The 14,632-nt window shown below is 29.8% G+C and overlaps 1 long non-coding RNA gene across 1 annotated transcript; it reads left to right on the top strand.

Moving 5' to 3' along the window:
* Nucleotides 1-7,431: 7,431 nt before the first annotated feature.
* On the top strand, nucleotides 7,432-8,225 carry LOC127905385 (uncharacterized). The gene is made up of 2 exons (XR_008059347.1): nucleotides 7,432-7,828; nucleotides 7,958-8,225. It is a non-coding gene; the product is annotated as an uncharacterized LOC127905385 (long non-coding RNA).
* The last annotated feature ends 6,407 nt before the right edge of the window (nucleotides 8,226-14,632 follow it).

The raw sequence follows: 14,632 nt of genomic DNA, 5'->3' as shown, positions 1-14,632 counted from the left end.
GCTTGATGGCCTTGGTGAATGAATAAAAAACTACGATGATTGGTGCCGACGGGCCCCACCATGTTTCTTTTCTATGTTTTATTGTGAGTGCGTAACCGACTTTCACCTCCTCATGTAAACTTTATGCCATTGTTTTTTGTCGTTCTAGATTCTTCCTTTCTGCAGTCATTTTCTCAAATTAAACACATTCCTCCTTCTGTTAGTGGTCATTTTTTGACCTCTCCCGCTGTACGAGAAAGTATATTCCAAAACGAAACAAGCCCCAATATATATATATATATATATATATATATATATTCTGCAATCAAGTTTTGTTGCTTAAATGCTCCGTTTCTTCTTTTATTAGCTTGTGAAGGGAAATCTTGACTCCTCTTAACAACGTTGTTAAAGGTCCGGTTTAATATCCGGGTAATATAGAAATAAATTAACTTGAATTAATTTTAAAAATCGACTCATGAATTAATTTATTTGATACATCAAGTCAAATTAAATTAATTTTTTTAATTTAGATTAAAGATATCAAGTTAACTGGATCCTGAATGAACTGATCTATCTTATATAATTCTTGTTTTGAACATCCATTAATTAAAGCTTTTTATTGTTGATTAATGAAAAATTATCTAGTGAATTTAATTTGTTATTTAAAGTTGTGATTGATCATGATTTATATTTATGTTCGTGATTGAAATATTATTAATTATTTCAGTAAATATAAAAAATTCACATCATGAGTATTATTTACTAGAAATGATTATGTAAATAAATTTAGTAATGAATGAGAATTTAATTAATTAAATTCGTGTGATAATATTTCTATTCATTATTTTATCTTCTGAAAACAATTTGTACAGCTTCGTGGGCATTGCATTGTAAATTTTAATGCAGGTGATTGTACCTCGCTATAATAAATTTCGAAGAAGGCACCGGATTGATGGCATGAAGTGTACCGCTGATAGGTGGACGAATGCGATTATACGAGAATGCCGTGCAAGTCGCTGCCCAGTGCCCACAACTTGCTGTCTTCTTGTATATTGAATGTTTTAATTTTTAAAGTTTTTTTTATTTAAAGATATATTAAAATAATATTTTTATTTTTAAATTTATTTTTTATATTAATATATTAAAACATTTTAAAAATCAGCATTTTTTATATTAAAACAATTTCATCGGCATTGATTCTTTTGTAATTTTCATTTGAAAAATCTAATGCAGTCAATGAATTATCTTGACATTTGAAATCAATGTTTTGAATTTGTTGGATCTGAACTTTTTTTTCATTTGTATGTGGCTCCAAGTAACAGCAGTTGTAAATAACCAACTTTCACCTGTAATTATTATACAGGTAATAAAATGAAATGGTGTTTTTTTTTATAGAAATGGTGTAATTATAAATTTTGCCAATTGTTTTTGTTATCATTTTTATTCTTTTGTGATTTTTTTTGTTTTTTTCTTTGCATTTTCTTTAGTAAAAAAATATTATTTTCTATTTTTTACACTTTAAATATTTATCACTCAACACTTTATATCATTTTTTTTCTTAACTTTATTCCTTTATATTTTTTTAAAAAAAACTTTTCTTTACACTTTTTTTTAGAAAAATTATTATAAAAAATTAAGAAAATAGTGTTTCACTGTAACAATTACAACATTGTTCTATTCTTCTCCTATATTAAAATCCAGCTTGAGATTTTACATGTTTTTATTAATGCATATGATTATATGTAAGCTTCGACATTTTGATTCACAATTATATTTTTTACTTGGTGACAAAAAAATATGTTAATAACACTTACACATTAATTCTTCTGTATTGGAAAAAAAAATTCAACCTACAGTGAGGCGAGTTGAATAGACACGTTAACACTTTGTTTTTTTCATTTATTGGCACAAATAGTTCTTGATGTATTTAATTAAATGCATGCATGAGCCTTTTGATTTATAATTTGAATTTTAAAAAAATTTAAAAGTTTGTATTTTTTTTTCAAAAAACATTATCCGACCCGCAGCGAAGCGCGAGTCAAATAATTAGTTATAATTATTAAAATAAACTCTAAACCAAGTGAAAAAATACTATAGAATCCACAATGTTTTCTCATTTTTCCCCTCTCTACATGAAAATAAAACCTTGCAAGTGATGTGTTCTAGTCTTTTCACGAGGACATATCTATCTTTAAAAAATCATCGGATGCATAAGAGTCTTTTTGCATTTTATTTGAATAGTAGAATTACCAAGATAACATTCTATGCAAAAAAACTACCACATCTTTAAAGTGAAGCACGCGACGGTATCCTACCGTCAAATATCACCTTTCACGGCAGCATTGGAAGTGTATTGATATCATCTTCTCGAAGATATATTATGATGGTGGAGGATAGGCGATTTGTCACCGATTGTTATTTTTTTTCTTTTTACTCACTCTCCTCCAAAAAAAAAACCATGCTAGCCCTTTTTTATTTTGGTTTTTCAATTTCAATCCCTATTCTTTTAATTTTTATTCTTGACCTTTTATAAAATTTTGGCTTGTTTTTAACCTTAGACATTCAATTACAAATGTGATGTATTGTCCTTTTTAATTCGGTTCTTATTTTTTTTATTCTATTTTTTCTCATTGATCTTTTTGTTAAAGTTTTATTGTTTTTAAGTTCATCATTCAATCAAATTTCATGGTTTATTATTTTTCTCAAATTTGATCCTCCAGTCAGAAAATTTTGGTTGCCCTCTTATTTATTTTTTATTTAGATATTCACTATCATTCTTTTAATTACAATGTTTTAGGAACTTTTTGCATAATTGATCCCTTTTTTTATCGGTTTCATCCTTCAAAGTTTGATTTGCAGGGGATTGGACTTTGTGATTTTTTTTTATTTATGGTCCTTTTAGTATAATGATTGGGTCACAAGTTTGAAAAGTTAACAGGGGTTGACATTTTTATTTTTTAGCTCATTTTCTTTTTTGAATTCAGGATTGACATTCTTATTTTTAGCTCATTTTCTTTTTTGAATTCATCGTTCGACATTATTTTTTTTTTAAAAAAGATTGGCTATGTGGTTCTCCTCAATTTATTTTTTAACAGGTTATTCTGATTTCATGAACTGGGTTATGAGTTTTGAAGGTTAATCAGGGTTGGCTCATCCCTTATTACCTAGGTTGCATATCAATCACGCTAACTTATGCTACATGTTTATCCAATTTCATACCTTTCAGGTTTTTTCCTCAAGTTATTGTGATCCTTTACTTGTAGAAATTTTATATAAAACCAAGTTATTAAACTTGATTGGCCTGCAACTCAAGTTGTTTATTTTTTTTTGTTTTTTTAAAACGCGTTTGTGATATCTGGACTATCGTTGCCTTTTTATTATTTTTTATTATAATTTTGTTTTTATTTTAATTGGCATCCTTTTTAAAAAATATTTTTTTAATTTATATTTCAATAAATATCCCTCCTTTATGATTTTTCTTATTTAGCCTTTCTTGAATTGAGCTTTTTTTAATTATTCTTTATATATTTAATTTTCTGGGATATTATTTTGATTCATTTATATAAAAAAAAAACATTTATGTTTTATATAGATGAACTTTATGTTTTTTTTTAACAAATAAATAATATTCATAACATGTGCAGTCTAGCATGATATTTCTTTCTTTTTATTTTACTCAATCGGTTTCATATGTGTCTATTTCTGTTGTTCTTTGATTGGATAAAAAATTGATCATAGTAAAAACAAATCCACAAATACAATCAGGTAAATATTCCATGTTGCGGGAACAAATATCTTAATCTACATTTATTTTTTATTTTTTTATTTTTCCATTTTCGCGTTTAGTTTTCATTAATGACTTTTATTTATTTATTTACACGTATAATTATTGATTTATTTAATTAGATGCTTGCACAAGCTAAAAACCAAGTTTTCTGTTTTCCTCTAAAAACATTATTCACATCCTCGCATTTAACCGTGGACTCACTGTTAATAGTTTTTATATTTTTTTCATTTTGTTCCTCAAACTTGTTTTAGGCGATTTGAATCTTTTATGGCCAAATTGAAGGACACTTGCTTCAAATTTCTTGAGGAAGGGCAAGATCAAAAGAAAGATGATCAAAATAAAAACAACACGGAAAATAAGTATTGGTTTCAATATCGGGTCAAAACGTTCACCTTGATCCTTCTACTTTTCAAATTATAAGTTTTTGATCCATCTAGTTTTTTCAAATTTAATTTTGATCCAAAATTAAAATTTTCTTATTTTTCAGTTACTAGTTTGAGATATAAGAGAAGAAGATTCTAGTGGAAGAAATAAAAAGCATTAGTTGAAGCTGATTACAACCACAAAAAAAAAAATTGATTTTGGTGTTAGTCAGTTTCGTTTGAATATGGGTTTTTTGCCCTTCACTTTGGTTGTGATAGCATATTTGGACATATGAAGTTTTTTTTTGTTTCAAGTTGGTTTTTGGGTTCTAGGTGATTCCTGGGTTGTTTTGGGCCATATACGAGTCTATCAAAGTATTTAGGGTGTTTTATAGGTGTTTTGTTTCAAAATAAAAAAAAATACTAGCCCAAATTTTTTTAACACTATCGTGGCCGGAATATAAGGAAAAAAAAGTGACGTGTCATGTGCATGACGCGTAGCCTGTATTTATTTTCTAAGGGAAAAAAAATTAAATTTTTTTTTACAAAAATTTAATATGGTTTGTACGTTTTGGATCGTTTTGATGTGCTGATGTCAAAAATGATTTTTAAAAAATGAAAAAAATATCATTGGCATGCATTTTGGCACGAAAAGTTATTTGAAAAGCACCCGCAACCACACTGCCAAACACGCTCTAAAAATATGTTATCGCTCGACCCATTACTAAATAAAAAAAAATAAGTATTTGTTTGCACAAGCTTGCCTCTTTACAGTAGAAGACCAAGCTTGCCTCTAAATGGATCAAGCTCGCATTCCTTGCTTGAGTATTAGTTTTATTGGAGAATAATTTTTAACAAAGTAATAGTTTTAAAAGTAAAAGGATTCTATTTTTAATTTCAACTCAAATATGTTTGCTAATCATGTTTTTTAAAATTGAATTTTTTATAAAAAAATTATTAGGAAAAAATATTCGGTGAAGTTAGGGTTTGTTTTTTTTTTAAAACAAAAATTTGATTTTTCATCTCAAGCTTATCTCACACCGAATAGCATGTTGGTTTGACAAAGACTTTCACTAAAATATATCCGACCCGTATTATCTTTTGTTATTTTTTATGACCTCCCGTTATCCCTTATATATCTTTATCGATGATTTATTTTTCCTTTTAGATCAAACAAATACGAAAAAATGGCAACAATGCAAGAAAATTGGACTGCTACTTGCACTGCTACTTGCACTGGTCAGTAAAGGGTATATTAGTCATCATACGCTACCAAGGAAAACAAGCAGAGCTCTGAGGGTCAAAGAAACACGAAGCTATTATCCAGCCAATCAAAGCGTGCCACGTATGTTAAGACATATCACTGAATAAGCACATACATGCCGTTTTATCACATACATTCATGCAATTCACTCTCAATAACCCAAGATTAACGTTGTGTCGAGAGCGTTACTGTTTCTGGATGCTATTTTATTATAAAAAATTAACATGTTTTCTGATGGTTTTACTGTGATGATACAAGAAAAAAAAAATTAATTTATTTTAATTTATTTTTTAAAAAAACTATTTTTAAAAACAAACAACACAGAGTCTCAAACAAACACTCATCAATAAAAGCATTCATGGAAATGGGTCCCACAGAAATCATAGTGGTCAACTAGTGCAATAACCGAGGATTTTAAAAAATATATATACATATATATTCCTAGAGCGGCATTGGACCACGTGTAAGTTAGGCTGAGATCTAGGAAGTCGTGTATATCTGTAATTCGTTTCTGGTTGGTTATTCGTCACCGCAATAATTTTTTTTATTATTATTATTTTCAGTCGATTCTCTTATTGATTGTTTTGCTTACTGTATATGAAGAAAATATCTAGGGGCGATGCTGAGTGTTTTAGCCACCTCCAGATATTTATGAGCCTGACCGTATTTTCTGCCCGTGCATTTCCAGCCACTGAAATTGTTTTCGTGTCTCGAAGTAATGGAGCGATTCTTTTTCGGGCAGCACTGGATGACCGGTGCCTTTTGGGTTTTGGTTCGGGCGTCTCCTGGAGAGGAATTTCTTTGATGCTAGATGCCAATTTTGAAGCTGTTAAAAATCGGAAATTGAAGGGAAGGGTCACGAGAAATTCGGCTCATGGAGGAGGGGGAGCCGAGTTCAAATTGAAATTCTTCCCAGCATTATAGTTTTTTATTTTTATTTTTATGACCATTATGAAGCATTTTATTTAATAACTCTTGAGTTTTTTTGCATTTTTTTAATTCCATAATTAAAAATATTTCTAAATCAGTCTGAATGTCAGATTAGATAAAATTATTGAGTATCTGTTTTAATGAAAGAAACTACCGTGTATATATTTAAAAAATTGGTGTGGGTGTTAGAAAATGCATCAACTTCTATTTTGTTAATGGGTTTTACTTGAAAATTTGATTTTTTTTAGTATTATTTTGATAATTTTAATATACTAATACAAAAATAAAAAAAAATCTAAAATAAAATACTTCAATGAATTTTTGAACAACTTTTTTGAAAATCATAATATACCACAAAACCAAAACCCCGCCAAGAATTTTCAAATTAAGAAGATGTTTAAAAATGTGGTAGTAATTGTTTTTTAAAATATTTTTCGTTCAGAAATACATTATAATAATATTTTATTATTTTTAAAAAATTATTTTTGATATTAGTAAATTAAAACTATAAAAAATATATAAAAAACAATTTATATAAAAAACAATAAATTTTCATAAAACTATATTTGAAACGAAATCCCAAAGTGTCGTGCAAGAGCATGTTTCTCCGGCGTAGAGGAGTCAACATTTCCTCTTATTACTTTCAGTAAGTGGAATGAAGTCAACCCGTGTTCACCATTATATTATGAACTGGGAGTGACTCGGTGCATCTCTTTTATTCATCTTGATTGGGTTCTCCACTCCGAGGATGTCAACCAACATTCACCATTTCCGGTTGCCTGTATTGGCTGAATTATTCTAATTAATTCCCTTGTTTTTCCTGATCTGGGCCTTCGGAAGTCAAGTCAATGATGACCACCTCGTGTGCTCTCTGCCTTGGAAGCCACTATTAACCTCACTCCATTAATTAAACCCCCACCTTTCGGTCATTAGCATACAAATATATATATATAAAAAACAAATCGGTAAAATAATATAGTTTATACATAATATAATTTATACATGTCGCAATTAGGAAACACAAATTCAAAATAACAAGAAGTTATAAATATTGTAATTTGTTATAAATAACAGGTCTAAATACCCCTGCTTAAACAGAGTACCTTTGAACTCAGTTATCAAAATAGGGAGGTTTTTATCACATAAACACCAGCTTAACAAATGATTAATACGAGGTGGAATTGAAGATACTAAAAAGGCCTTTCTTCTTCTTCAAGAAACTGGAAAGACTGGGGAAGGAAGGGGTGGCTCATTGAAGTATCAGGACCTGTTAGGAAAGCCTTAAGAATCCACATCCATGGCTCAGGGAAATTCTGAAAACTCTCTTATGATGTTCTAATTTTCTGGATCCATTTTCCACAACTGCTTCTGTGCATATGCAGAATTCGTCTTGATTGCCAAGAAACGAGTCTCCCCAGGCCACATCAGCCGATGATTATGGGGCCATGGCCGTAAATTTGGCTTGCCAACAGTGTTCATTCTTATCCTTCTGCAGTATTTGCTGGTGTGCGTATATTCCTACGATCAACATGTGAATTAGGCTTATTCTATTTTTTTTCCCTTTTACACTGCCTCTCTAATCCTAAATTTCCAATTTTGCCCCTGTCCACCACCTAACCAATCATGTCTTGACAGGTTAACCCGGAAATCCACTTACTCGGTTGAGGCGGGATCAACATGGTACTTGTCAAACAAATCATGCACAACATATAAGCCCAACAGTGCTTCCTCGGCAACAAGTGGACTTGGACTTCTCTGGATATGTTTTATTTTTGTTTTGAAATGTTTTTTAAAAATATATTTATTATGACCAAATATTAAATTATTGTTTTTTTAATAATTTTAATGTATTAATATTAGAAACTTAAGAAAAATTAAAAACATTCCTTAACATAAATTGTTCATTTTAAGATTTTTTGCTACTAAGCTTATTGCTTCTTCTTTTTTTCCCCTCCGACGTGTGCTTAATATATATTATTGATAAAGTTGTTGTTTCAAATGGATAGATTACACTAGTTGTCTCTGGCTTTCTTTTTTTAAAAAACAAAAAAATTGTATTTTGAATTTATTTCATATGTCAAAATTAAATTTTATTGACTTAAAGAATCTTGAAAGAATTTTATTTCTTATAGCTGACCTGTAATCTTAATAATTAAAAAAGAAAATCATTTAGTAGGTAATCTAGTGGTAAAAGTTTGAAACCAAGAGGTTTGCTCCTCCTGTGATCTTAAGTTCGAGTCATGTGGTTGCTAATATGATAACTACTGGAGGCTTATATTGTCATTAACTCCAGGACTCGTGAGATTAATCAAGGTACACGCTAACTGACTCGGATACCCCGTTAATAAATAAATAAAAAATATATATATTTTTAATCATCAAGTAACTATCTCACGTTGTTTGTAATATTTTAATACAATGTCAAGATTCCATAATCATATCCTATAAAGTAGCGTAAGACTGCGGTCTAATTGAGTGATTGTAGAAATGTAATAAATGAAGCCCAAAATACTTACTTTTCAACCCCAAAAACAAATCATACCACAGTGATGTACACACACCTACATTATAATTAAAAAAAAATAACAAGTAAAAATTGGAATTATTGTGGATCTGCCTATCCCTACATGACACGTCATGAAGCCGATTTTCATTTCATATTCTAAGAAACGTGAATTTTCAATCACGTGGAACATTGTCCAGTGAAACTTTAAAACGAAGAAAAACACCGTCCGCTCGACAACGAGCACACATTCGCAAACACTGTTCACTAACTGTTCACATTTATATTTTATGCACTTCAATCCTTGTTGTTTGCAGAATTTACAACTCAATCATATAATTTATTTAATGTCTCGGTCATTAAAGGCTGAGAGAGAAGAGTCACAGGAAAGGGAGAGAAAAAAAAAAGATTTTCAGTGTTCATGGTAAAACATTATTCACTCATCATTACGTGTACATTCATAAAACACTGTTCATTCACCATTTATTTTTTCAATCTGGTCCCTGTAACTTCCAGAATTTATAACTCGATCACATGCTTCATTTCTTTCCCATTTTAGCACCTGAAGTTGAGAGAGAGCCACATAAAACAGGAGAGGGAAGTATTTCACCCGTAAAAAGGTTCATCTTGATGATGAAGTTTGATGGAGATTATTTGAGTCTTTAATCATGCATTTTTTAAAAAAATAGATTTAGGCCCTGAAAATTTTTGAGGTTTGATTTAGAGTTTCTGGCTCGTTAAAGAGTGTTGATAGTAGAGCTATTTAATTTTTCAAAAGTTCTTAAATGAAAATATAATTAAATATTTTAATGAGTTAGATTAAGGGTAAGTTTCTTTTGCATAAAATATTTTAATTGTAAAATAATTTTTAATGATAGTTGTGAAGTAACAATGAGAATGGTGGTGATAAAAGGGGAGGTGGTGCGATGATGATTATAGTAAAATAAAAATAATGGTTAAATATTATTGTAAATAAATTATTACTTGTAAAATATTTTACGTAACTTCACGAGTTAAAAATATTTTTTAAAAAATTAACTAAATTTAAAGGTTGATAGTAAATTATTTTTTATCAAACAATTTTGTTATAAAATGTATTATAATAATAAATATAAAAAAACACAGAAAATATATAAAGAAAACACTTTTGCATAAAATAAATATTTTACGCAAACGGATCCTAATATAAATTTATAAAGTAACTTTTCTGGCATAAAAAATAACAGCAAAGGACATTAATTCTATCACTGGGAAGTGGAATTCACATGGATCTACCTAAAATGCTATACCTATGTGCATAGTAAAATAACATGTGATGAAGTGTTATCATGAGACCAAGTCCAGACAAACACGTGGGAAGGCGTCCACGCTACTCGGCAACAAACCCAGGGCAAAAAATATCTTGTCCGGTTCCACGTTCCCCCGCATTATTTTCTCACCACCAAAAATTTACCCTGCAATAATTCAAAAGTTGGACCAGACTACAATAGTTTATTCACTGTGATTCGTGTCGTTTTAAAGTTTTGCTGAGAGCCTATCTGGCAACCCCTCACCTTTTACAGACTTTATAGCGAGCGCCGAGGGAAAAAAATAAAAATAGGACTGCCGGGTCGAGTCTAGAAAGGGACTGGCTCGGGGCCCGCAGCGTTACCATTTTTCAACTTCAAAAAATAATCAGGCGTGGCTATCATGTTTCTTATAAGCAAGAACAATTCACGATTCCGATGATCATAGTAGATGCAGTAGATCCATTTTATTATTTTATTTAATTATATAATAATAAAAAACTGTGAGAAATAACCTGGAAAAAAATACTTGCTGATATTTGAAAAAACAATTATATGATTTTACTTTATAACAAAGTGAAACTTCCTATAATAATATTAAAATATATTTTTAATTAATTCAAGAATATCATATTATATAAATACATTTTAATAACACTCGTCACCAAATAATCATATCAAAAGTCTCGATTAAAGAATCATCTAGTAGATAACCTAATAATAATAGCTTGAGATTAAGGAGTTTGCTCTCCTTATGATCTCAGGTTCGAGTCTTGTGGTTGCTAATATGATGGTCACTGGAGGCTCGTTAACTTTAAAACCCATGAGATTAATCAAAGTATACGCAAGCTCGCCTGGACACCTATATTATTAATAATTAAAAAAAAAATCTCGATCAAAGCAAAAGCCATAGTTATATGAAATGGAGCCAAGATCCTCACCTCGTGCTTGGTAAAAGATAATTGGTGTGGACTGTGGAGGTATTTAACATCTAAAAAGACTATAAAAGTACACAATTTACAAATTCTAAATCCTAAAGTTTATATTACATATTGGATTGTTAGAAATGCAATAATAACTTGAATTATTTTTTATATGATATCGGTAGAAGTGCACTGTAAAGACATTAGCTTCGTGACATACATTATCCTCTGAAAACAATTTGTACAGCTTCGTGGACATTGAAGTGCACTGTAAAGACATTAGCTCCTCTAGGTTAAAAAAAACATTTTTAATTGTATCTCCATTAAAAAAATCTAATATTAGTTATTAAAGTCATTAAAGTTTTTTTATATGGTCAATTTATCATTACTAAATTAATCAAGTATAAATAAATTTTTCCCATCTTATTGTACAAGCGAAATAGTCAAAATACTATTAAAAATAAAAATTTAGTGAAAAAGGAGTATTTTTCATATTTTATAATGATTTTTTCATTATTATAATATCAGTCGATGATCAATTTGATATTTGAATATGCAATTAAAATTCACACTGATACAACAAAAATGTGTTTAAATTTAAATATGAAGTTAAAAAGTTTCTTGATCTTTTTCACAATAGTTTTTTTTTATTATTATTAAGATGGTTTAAGTGCAATTTAATATTTGATTAGATATCAAAATAATAAAAAAAAAACAAAAGGGAAAGGCACGTGAAGCGTACTCCACAACATGTGTGGCGCTTCTCTGCATCCAAAAATATTTTTTTGTCGTGTCATTGAAAAAGTTGTCACATCCTCTTCCAGGTGGAGTGGCGCGTGCAGCGATGTTGGTCGGGTGGTTTGGTTTGTTGTTAGTGTACTCTTTTTTATTTTCTCTCCTTCCCTAAAAAGTATAGTTTGGCCCTCTTTGTTTTTGGTATTTCAACTTCAATCCCTATTCTTTTTTTTTCCTGATTTTTATTCTTAATTTTTTATTAAAGTTTTATTTGTTTTTTTATTTCGTGCATCAATTCCAATTTGATGTTTTTTGTTTTTTCCAAGTTGGTTAACGTCCTCTTCCAGGTGGAGTGGCGTGTGCAGCGATGGTGGTCGGGTGGTTTGGTTTGTCGACGGTGGACCCTTTTCTATTTTCTCTCCTTCCTCGAAAAGTACAGCTTGGTTGTCTTTGTTGTTGGTATTTCAACTTCAATTCCTATTCTTTTTATTTCTAATTTTTATTATTAATTCTTTTATAAAATTTTTATTTGTTTTTCATTTCGTACATCAATTCCAATTTGACTTTTTTTTTTTTTGCAAGTTGGTTCTTATTCTTTTGATTTTTTAAATTCTTTTCTTTGCCGTTTTGTAAATGTTTTATTGGTTTTCAATTTCATCATTCGATCCAAATTTATGGTATTTTGTTTTTTTAATTTGATTTTTTTTATTTCTAATTTTTTTTCTTTCTTGGCCTTTTTGTCAAAATTTAATTTATTTTCAATCTCATCCTTCAATTCAAATTTATGGTATATTATTTTTATCAATTTGGTTCTCATTCTGTTTATTTTTTATCTTTTATTAAAATAGTTTTTTTTTCAATTTCACCCTTTAATCAAAAATTTATTTTTGGTTCCTATGTCAATTTGGATCCACGCTCTTTTGATTTTTTTATCCTTTTGCTAAATTGATTTTTCTTTTCAAATTTTCCCTATAATCTAATATAATTTTTCATTGTATTTCAATTTTGATACTCATTCTTTTAATTATTATGTTCTTAGTCCTTTTGTATAATTGAAATTATTTTTTGAAAATCGGGCTTCATGATTTTTCTAGAGAATGTCCCTCAGGTGTAATTACCTGGGTCACAGGTTTGAAAAGGAGCTTATAATTCTCTTTATATTTTTCTATCATTTTATTACAATCTCATGATATTGAGGTTACAGGTTTGTTATACCAACTCATATTGACCATGATTGTTTATATATATATATATATATACCAACTCATTTTTACCCCATTTTGTTTGTTTATATTTAATGGGCTGTGAATTGAACTGTATCGTTTGTTCTCTTTTGAAGAAAATATTTTCCCCAGTTTATCTTGGTCACTTTTGTTTTTAGATTTGATCTATCTACTGTCGTTTCTTATTTTGTTTTGTCTAATTAAAATAAAGACAACTTATTTTACTTAGTCATGTCTATAACTTGAGCCATAATTTTTTATTCCTTTTTAAAAACATGCTTGGGGCATTTGAGCATTATTTTTTATGCAAACAAAAAAAATAGTCCGACCCCGTGGAGAAACGTGAGCACCAAGCCTATTTTTCATTGATTGATATTGATCGAAATGAATTAAGTAAAACAAAATCATTTCAGAACACATGAAAAATAATATTGTATATGTTCTCTGTCTATATTAAATTTAAACTTTCTATATTTTTAAAAGAAACATTATGAATTTTTTCCACATGAATTGATACTTGATGGATCAACGTACTTCGTATTAAAAGACATTTCTCCATAAAAGTCCATGACGAGAAGGGACCAAGATAAAGGTTAAGACGCATGATAAAAAGGTAAGACAAAGATATTATCCTCCATTCTGAGCTACGCGCCATGCTCAAACACATAGGAGTCTTCTACCTTGAAAAACCCAACCCCCATGGGCTTGTCTAAGAGCGAGGCTTAAGCGCCTGTGCGCCTAGCACCTATCAGGCCCAACCTCTCAGGCGCAACTACGTGTCTATGGGTAGTACTGCCATATCTAATTTTCTTAGGCTCAAATACATGTTAGACCCAGGCGCTTATGGGTTTAACACCTTGCTAGACCCAACCCTTTATGAGCCAAGTCTTCTTCAGGAATAAGTGCTCGAAGTGGGGAATTTAGGGTCATCATCTTCTTACCCCTTATCAGATTAGAAAGTCCCTTAAAGGCCATCCCTGTGTCAAAGCAATATTAATGTTGATTATAAGGGATGATTCCATCGATATTAATATTGTGTACAGATTGACACGAGACCATTTTCCATAAGCACGTGATATTCTCAACATTAAATGTCATGTAGGAAGACCCTTACAATCAACATTGATATTGATGGTTAGTGTCTCCTTAAGATTTTTACATACCCCTGCAATCCTAACTTTGGATCTCAATTAGAAAATTATGATTTTTCCCCCTCAATTAAATAAAATATGGCCCAGCTTATAGGAGTAACAAGGTCTTTTTTTTCATGCACAATAAGAATATAAGCCTAACATCTTAGAGGCAATTTTTTTTTTTTTACTTTTGAATGCATAATAAAATTACTTAAATGCACATGAAGTAAAAAAAAATTCAGTCGAAGGTCTTTTTTGTCTTTTCATGTTGTTTTTTTTGTTATTTATTGTTTTGTTGAGGGCATTATGGTCTTTTAACATAAAAAATAATATTAAAATTTTAAAAGTTGTTAGTGCGTGGGAGGCGACTGGCATTTCGGGTGACGCATGTGGTGCTTCCCAATGGTCAAAACTATCATTTTTCCGTGTTGTTGGAAACGCTGTCACGTCCTTTTTCTTCAGGTGCGGCGTGTGTCGACAGAGGTTGGACTATTTTTTGTCTATGAA

The sequence above is a fragment of the Populus trichocarpa genome, chromosome 5 (genome assembly GCF_000002775.5).
Source record: "Populus trichocarpa isolate Nisqually-1 chromosome 5, P.trichocarpa_v4.1, whole genome shotgun sequence".
NCBI classification, from domain to species: domain Eukaryota; kingdom Viridiplantae; phylum Streptophyta; class Magnoliopsida; order Malpighiales; family Salicaceae; genus Populus; species Populus trichocarpa.
Note: the sequence above shows the minus strand (reverse complement) of the source record. Positions and strands in the feature narration are given on the sequence as shown.